Source organism: Myodes glareolus, chromosome 9 (assembly GCF_982192425.1).
Source record: "Myodes glareolus chromosome 9, mMyoGla1.1, whole genome shotgun sequence".
Lineage (NCBI taxonomy): Eukaryota > Metazoa > Chordata > Mammalia > Rodentia > Cricetidae > Myodes > Myodes glareolus.
The window spans coordinates 100,396,939-100,405,295 of record NC_142034.1 but is presented as its reverse complement, the minus strand read 5'-3'; the positions used below and the strand labels follow the sequence as shown (position 1 = coordinate 100,405,295).

The window sequence follows — 8,357 nt, the reverse complement described above, 5'->3', positions numbered from 1 at the left end:
CATATGCCTCGTCATTTGTATTTGTCCATAAATACTTACCTTCATTTATGACACAAAAAATGATCATCATCTGTCTCCCATCTCTGTTCAAGAGATGAATCAGAATGACATGTCTTTCTGGTCATGAACAAGGGAGGCCGAGTGTTGTCTTATTGAGAAGCAGGGAAAGATCCCAAGTAAGCACATTCCTACCTGAAGAAGACAAATGCAGACAATACTGAGTGCTGTGAAAGTCTCAGGCAGGATGAAGTAATAATGATGCCTGGATTGGTCAGAAGGGCTGGGTCATCAGAAGGGGGCAGATGCCAGTGGATGCTGAATGAGGAAACACCTGTAGAAGTATTCAAAGATCACATGGCTACAAGGGGCTAAGTAAGTAGTAGGGGCTAGAGGAAAGACTTAGGATGTCACAGGATGTGCTAAAAGGTCAGGCTGGCTGAGACATTGCGGAAGAATAACTAACAGGCAGTGTACCCAACCCGCCCTTCAAGGGACTGTCTGGAAGGAATTTGACTAGTTTTTCCTCTAATGTTATCATTATCATTTTGTTTCAGGTTCAAAATTTGTGATTTCTCTATTTGTAGGTAACCTGGCAGGCACATGCGGAGCACAATATGTCCTTTACTGAAGTCCAGATCACAGTATAAACCCACGGCTCTGGGAGTGAAGCTCAGCACCCCTTCATGGAAGCTTACTATTGTCCGCAAGCTGCCGTCACCTTCCCAGGTGTTAATTTGTGTCAGAAATAATCCATGCAGGAACCCATCACTCCTAGTGTCTAGAATGGGTATGGGGAGACACAGCAGTGACTTAAGAAGGGATGGTTCCTGAGGAGAAAAGAGCTTCGTGTGGACTTTTAATTTTGTGCTTCAGACTCATCTTTTCTCTGCTGGAGTAATTTGATCTCCTTCTGCTATGTTTTATTGCATTCATGAGGAATGTCCATTGCTGCTCTGATGTTATTTGGGGACTTGCAGATCTGGGAAGATTTAGATCTCTGTACCTTACATATAAAGGCAACACTGCTGGGGTCAGTGTGATGTATTTTACAAACAATGGAGCTGGGTGATCAGCTGTCATGTAAGTTTGAATTCTGGTCCTGACCTTTTGCTTTTGCCCCGTACTGTGTGGCCATGTGCAAGTCATTTCTCTGCTCCAATCCTCATTTTACACAGCTGTGAAATGGGGATGAATTCATGAGTTTATAGAGTATTTTTAAGTAGACAAAATAAGACAAGGTAGGTAAAACAGGATAGATAGCAATGATCAATTTGTCATCTATCATCCATCATCATCATCATCATCATCATCATCCGCAGCAACAGCAGCATATCATCTTCCTTTTATCTTGTTTGCCTTCTGAATTAGTTACTTTTTTGTTGGTGCGACAAAATATGGGGGAAAGCACTGGAATCAAGGAAGGGTCTATTTTGGTTCACAGCTCAAGAGAGAGCACAGTCTGTCATGGTGGAAAAGTCATGGTGGCAGGAGCCATAGCCAAGTGTTCTAGTTACACCTATGTCAGGAGGCAGATAAAGATGAACGCCAGTGCTCAGCTTGCTTTCTCCTTTGTATTCACTCTGGAACTCCAATCCAGGGGATTCTGCCACCCACAGCCAGGGTGAGTCTTCCTCCCTCTTTTAACCCAGTTTAGAATGCTCTTGCGTATATGCCCAGAGGTTGTCTCGGACATGATTTAAGTTCTTGTTGGCAACAATGTTCATCATCATATGTTTATCTTCCTCCATCATTGGCATCAGCAACTCATTCACTGTCATCACGACAATGATCAATATCTCCTTTCCTATCACCATTATTCTCAGGACAAGGCTCAGGACCACAATGTACATGATGCAGGCTTGGGAACCTGCTTGCTGGGGTTTGAATCCTGCCTTCTCTACTAGTTCTACATCTGTGAATTCATGCACATTTTGATGTTCTATATCTCAGTTTTCCTAACTCTATCTAAGAACAGTGCAACTTCACAGAATAGGACTGAGGATTAACAACCCACATTCAGAGAAAGTGCACAGAACCGAGGATCGTCAGGGAGAGCGTTTTCTATGGACAGGAAAACGTGTCTGTCTGTGATATCTGAAAGTGGAACTCGTGTTGAAATATCAAACCCTAGTCCTGAAACTAGAAGCCAGAGCAGATGGATACTAATCTGTCATTGTCTTGCTTCTTGATGTCAAAGACAAATGTGATGCCCTGAATCCTCAGCCTTCCTTTGCCTGCTGCCATTCTGCCCTTCCTGTGTGTGCCCAGGAGATGGCTCCCAGAGGAGGCATTGAGTTTGCAGCCCAGCTTGTGTCTACAGGGGGAAAGCAGTGGGATTCCAGATAAAGCCTCTAGCCTTACCCTCCCCACACACCCTTCTTGGTGAACCCTCTAAGGTCTCAATAATTCACCTCAGTCTCTAGGCTCAGACAGGTTGCTTGGAAAAGCAAGTTTTGAGCCAAGGGTTTTGGCAGGTCTTAAAATATTTCCTTCTGTGTGACTGAGATCACATCTCCATTATGGGCACCTGGAGTGCAGCAAGGCATAAAAACACAGGAATGAGGAACAAATGCGGCCCTCAGCTTATAATTCACCCCTGTCACAGTGAGACCTAGGAACAACCCGTATGACTTGCAGTGTGAGATCTGGGAGAAAGGAACATAGCTTCTTGGTTGTACTTGTTTTAATGATATAAAGCAATATTAAGTATGCTAATGAAGTATTTGTCTATCCCCAGGGGTAGCTCCCGATTTCTCTGCATTTCTAATGGACAAAGCTTGAAAATGCATGTGTCTACTTGCACCCTCCACCAGCTCCTACCGGGTTGCTGACTTCTGCTCCTGCTTCCTAGAAAAATGCTGGAAGTCTACAGCGGTGGGCTACAGGGGCCACAGATACACAGAACAAGGTGAGGCATGTGGTGGTGCCACAGGCAGTCACTATAGAAACCACAGTAAATACTAAGGTCCCGGAGACACAGCGGAGGCTGTGGTGCTGCTGCTAAATATCTCATTCACAGCAAGAGGGTGCATTGTGTATTTGTTTGTTTGTTTAGTTCATTTATTAGGGGTATTAGAGATTGAACCCAGGCCTTAGTGCATGTGAGCAAGCCGTGCACCAATGAGCTCTGTCTCCGTGAAAGATGTGTTTAAATTGTTGGAAACAGGAAGAAGAAGAGAGAAGAAAAAGAAGGCAAAGAATAAAAGAGTGATTAGTTCAACCAATGAATAACTCAGCTATAGTGCCAGAGATAGGAATTGATCAGTGTATTCTGAATGTATTAGTCATGGTTGCTAAACACCCCCTCCCACAGACACACAGACAAACACACACACACACACACACACACACACACACACAGTTTGCCTTACATGTGTACTGTCTGCTAAGCCTCAATTATTTATTGAGGTACCACACTAAATATTTTCCATAAATTATTGCTTTCATTTCTAATTTATAGACGAAGAATGAAAGATGGAATTCCTTTTCGGCCTAGAGTCACTCAAATCTGACCCAGGAGAAACAGATTTAGGGTCATATTGCCTGACTTCTGTTCCCACTTTGGCCATCCATATTTCTTGATGATGTGGCCATCTTACTTGTTAAGAGGTCACAGGATCACTGTAGAGAATTCTCAAATAAGAAAAGACACAGAGGTTTATCTTCTTCATGAAAATATGTTCCAAAACCCTGGATGCATGCCTCCAGTTGAAGATGACAATACCAAGTCCTATATATACCGCTTTTCTTAGGTACATATATCTGAAATAGGTTTCTCTGTATGTGGATACAATAAGGTCTGATTTATAAGTTAGCTAGAATAAGAAATGGACGTGCGAATGAACAACAAAAGACTACAACCATGCCAATGGACTGTAACAAGAGTAGCAAGAATTTTCTCCCCCGTTGTTTTCTTCCCCCACCTCTCAGCAGTTGAACACAAGCACTGTGATTCTGAAGCAGCTGATCAGACAGCCTAGACGTCTACTTACACGAATGGTGGCTGAGGAGCACATGCAGTGTGGATCTGCTGGAGAACACGGCTATTCCCATCTCAGCTTGACTGGAGTCTGGAGGTGTGAAATTTCACCATACTATTTAGAACAGCAGGCAACTTAAAATTCATTATTTGGCTATTTCTAGAAATTTTCATTTGGTATCTCCAGATTGTGATAACCTGAGGATACCTGAACTGTAGAACTTGAAAGTGTGGACAACAGGAGGGGTGGGTCTTTATTAGAGGAACAACAAGAAGGGTGGGTCTTTATTAGAGGAACAACAAGAAACGAGACAAGGCAGTGAGATGCAGGTCCACTGTGACCTACACTCATTCCTCTCCACATCCGTGAAAGAGTTTTTGTGGCCCTTCGTCCTGGCCGCACTGCTTGTGTAGTCTGCAGGCCCGGCTCAGTCTGTGTGTCACAGAGGAATTCTGCACTGTCCGTCAAACGTTCCTCCCAGAATCTGTCATCAGAAGATGACGTCATCTTTCATGCTTTGAACCCCATGTTCCCTCATGTGAATTACAGGTAAACAAAGGTGGAAACATGTCCTCAGCTTGGCAAAGTATGGCTGTGGTGGAGACCATAACAGCTCATCACAACACTCTGCATCTTGGTTTTTACTGGTGTTCTCTTTAAGCAGTGTGGTTGCCTTCATAAGCCCACAAAGGAAAGAAAGCAACAAAAATGACAAAATGAAGCTACAGAGAAAGCATGGCTATTGAAGCAGGTGGGAAATTGTTTTTTAATAATCAGAAATCCATGGAGAATATCGAACCAGCTTTGCCCACAGACAAGCAGCTGCCTGTGGAAGCTTCAGCAGGCTCAGGTGCGACCAGTGATAAACTTCTGCTATTTTTCGTGCTGTGAAATTCTGCGCTGGATCATCTCTCTGCCACTATGGAAAGAACCCACACCTCCTAGCATTTTGTTTCTCTTTCTCTGCATGTATCCCACACTTTTCCTCAGATTGTGTGACAATGAAAGTCTCCGATGGACTTCTAAGTGATCCTAAAGTCTGCATGTGGCTGGTGTGTGTGCGTGTGTGCTTGTGTATATGCAAGTGGGCCAAGAGGTCAACCTTGGATGCTCTTCTTCAAAGCCATCTTTCTCCTGCTTCTCCTCCAGCTCTTCCTTCCCCTCCTTCAGATTTAGTTGTGTGTGTGTGTGTGTGTGTGTGTGTGTGTGTGTGTGTGTGTGTGTGTGTCGTGCATGTATATGAGTGCCCATGGAGGCCAAGAGAGGGCTTCAGATCCCCTGACCTGAAATTACAGTGGTAGTAAGCTGTGTGATATGGGTGCTGGGAGTGATGTGCACTCATCTGGTAGATCAAGCTGTTCTCCTAATCACCGAGCTATCTCTCCATCAATAACTTCACTTTGGCTTTTGAGACAAAGTCTCCTATAAGCCTGGAGTGAGCTGATCGGAGTGTCTTGGGGTCTTGGGGATCTGTCTGTCTCTGCCTCCCAAGCACTTGGGTTACAAATGCATGCCACCACACTGGCATTGGACATTTTACTTCTGGTCATGTCTGTTGAGATCAGAAAAATGAGTAAGACTGAGACATGATGAATCATCAGGCAAGTCAGGGTCTTCTGAAGAGCTTGCTCAGTGAAAGCTTGATTTCTTGACTGTTTAATTGAATTCCTGACTGATGTCTTGACCGAGGCAGGGTGCTACATTCTTGTTTACTTAGTTACCACTTCCTTAAAATGGTGGTAGAAGGAGGCGCTCAGCCTCAGCTACTTGGAAACAGGAGCCTTTGGATGGATGGGAGTTGGAGACATGACCACACCCACATGACCAGGGTACTCAGCTGGGAGTATTAAGAGATCATTGTGAGGCCAGTACACTGTCAATTCCCGTTTAGAGCAGCGAAAGTGAAGGTGTAGGTTCTCCAGGGCTCACATGCAGACTCTTGATCGCTCAGGACTCGTCTTAGCTGGGACTTCCCGTTACCTCAAAGCCTGTGCTTCCCAATGGCTTTCCGAACTAACCCAGCCCCTGACATTACTTTTCTTTGCAATCTTGGGGAGATGCCTCATCTGTCATATGGCATGGATTTGAAATTATGGAACTCAAAGGATTTTTAATGTAATCATCAGATTATTATTTTTTGTGAAAACAAAGTATCTTATAAACTTGCTTTTCTTTTTGTTGAAAGTGGCCAAGAAAATAAAGACAGTATAAAATATATGTCGTAAATAAAAGGCAACATTTGTGTGTACCAATGTGTATGTGAGGTAATATGTATGTATGGTGCGTATGCATATGGAGGTCTAAGCATGACCTTCAGTGGGATGCCTCTTGATGCCAATCATCTTGTGCTCACTCTGGGGCCTGGAACTCCAAGGACTAGGCCAGCAGGCCCCAAGGACCCTCCTGTGTCCTCCACCCAGTGCTGGAATCACTGCTGTGTGCCACCAGGCATAGCTCTTCACTCAGGTGTTGGGGTTCAACTCGGGTCTTTGTTCTTATGCGGCAAGCACTTTACTGACTGAACCATCTCTCTAGCCCCGAAAGGCGACATTTACAGTGACTTAAAGCCTCCAAAATCACACCACTCGTGCACAGGTCTGCCTCCCATTTGTTAAGTGTCTGGATTTGAGGCGTCTTTTCCTAACTCAGCTCCCTTTACTCCAAACTCCCCCTCCTAAGGTGGTGCAATGCAGATCCGAGTGTCTCTTTAGACCCTACTCAGACGCCTCACTAGAGAGTAGCATGCGTTCTGTTAGGGGCAGCTGTGGTTACTGATCCATTTGTTGGTCACAGGGATGATAAAATGGAACTTATGCTCCCACAGGCACACTCCTTCCTTAGGCAACAGTAGATATATTGAGAACCTCTAAGAAGACGTCCTTAAAACAGGTGTCAAGACCAAAAATTATTCTGACCTTTGTGCCAAATTGAGCATTATGTAAAAAAAAAAAAAAGGAATGAAAACAATTGAGAACAAAGACCCCCCCCCCCCCCGTCCCCACTCAGCGCTATCCCCAGCTAGCTTCCCAAGACTCCTGGATAGAAAAGCAACTCGACACAGAGAAAAATGGTTTTTTATTTGTTAGTTTTTCATAACTCTCTAAGACAGGAATTTGACTAATCCATGCCTGCCGGTACTATGCCAGGGCCTTGTTGCTGCCTCCAGCACAACAAAGCACGCGGTCCTGTGGCTAGCAGATGCTCGTCCTGTGTGTGCCAAGGGAAGGGAGGCGAGGGGGAGAAAGCAGGGAAGGACGTTGAGCTGGGCTCAATGCCCACCTTCAAAGATGGTGGAGCAGATGGAAAGTGTCCAGTGAATAGTTGGATGTTCAGACCAAGAAGTGGGAGGTGTCAACCAGGCCCAGCCACCTGTGTGAAGTAGGAGGGGTGGGCCAGAGTCTGATAAAGAGAACTTCTGGAAGGACTTCCTGACTACAAAGACTGATTGACTGGTTAGAATTTCAGTGGCCTGGAAGGGTTGTGATGTTGCGAGCTCTAAACCAAAATATCTCAGGCCATCTTGAGCAGTCTTCAAAGCCACTCATTATTGCCATTCTCTGAACGTGACCTTGAAGGGCGTGGTCGATCGGTAGTTAAAAATTAACCAGACTAGCTTAATATAAAAGATTTAACTTTAATAAGCAGAAAAAAGGAAAACTTACAAAACCAACGTTCCAGCGATTCAAGAACGCAGGGGACAAAGAGGAAAATGGCAAGCACACCTAGATCTTTTATTTGCTTTGTGTGGCCCCAGGGGGACACACCCAAAGCAGAATGTGATTGGCTGAAGTTCCCCATTGTGACCTAGCATCTCTGTGACCATCAAGAAATTCCTTTGGAATGTGTAGATAGATTCTTAGATTCTATCAGTCAAAAGGCTGAGAATGTTGCTGGCATCTTGGGTCTATAGTTAAGACTTTCACCTACAAATGTTTCCTTCGGGGTATTTGAAGTGTCTTACCTTACATTTTCCTGAGTTCTGTTTCTATGAAGCTACCCAGGACTGTTATCAGGAAAGAGTCATAGTATTTGAGAAAACCTGAATCTGTATTTGTGGCCACTGTCATTCATATTAGCTCCAGAATAAACCCTCCCCTTTCTTCCTCTGAGGTGAGAGTTATTTCTTCCCTTGACAAGCCTCATATACAGTTCAGCCCAGACACACCCACTCCGGCAGGGGTCATCCCAAGCACACCAACTCCCGTAGGGTGAGAGCCCAGGCACATCCACTCTGGCAGGAGTCATCCTAGGCACACCTGCTCTGGCAGAGGTCAGCCCAGGCACACCCGCTCCCACAGGGTGAGAGCCATACCCAGCCCCTTTCCCCCTCCCTGCAGCTCTGAGGAGGAGTGCAGGCTGCAGCCAGGGTCTGCTTTC

The 8,357-nt window shown here is 45.0% G+C and overlaps 1 long non-coding RNA gene across 1 annotated transcript; it reads left to right on the top strand.

Moving 5' to 3' along the window:
* Nucleotides 1–294: 294 nt before the first annotated feature.
* Nucleotides 295–5,063, top strand: LOC125399811 (uncharacterized). Its single transcript, XR_007231782.3, has 5 exons — nucleotides 295–372; nucleotides 585–726; nucleotides 2,738–2,908; nucleotides 3,931–4,076; nucleotides 4,530–5,063. It is a non-coding gene; the product is annotated as an uncharacterized LOC125399811 (long non-coding RNA).
* The last annotated feature ends 3,294 nt before the right edge of the window (nucleotides 5,064–8,357 follow it).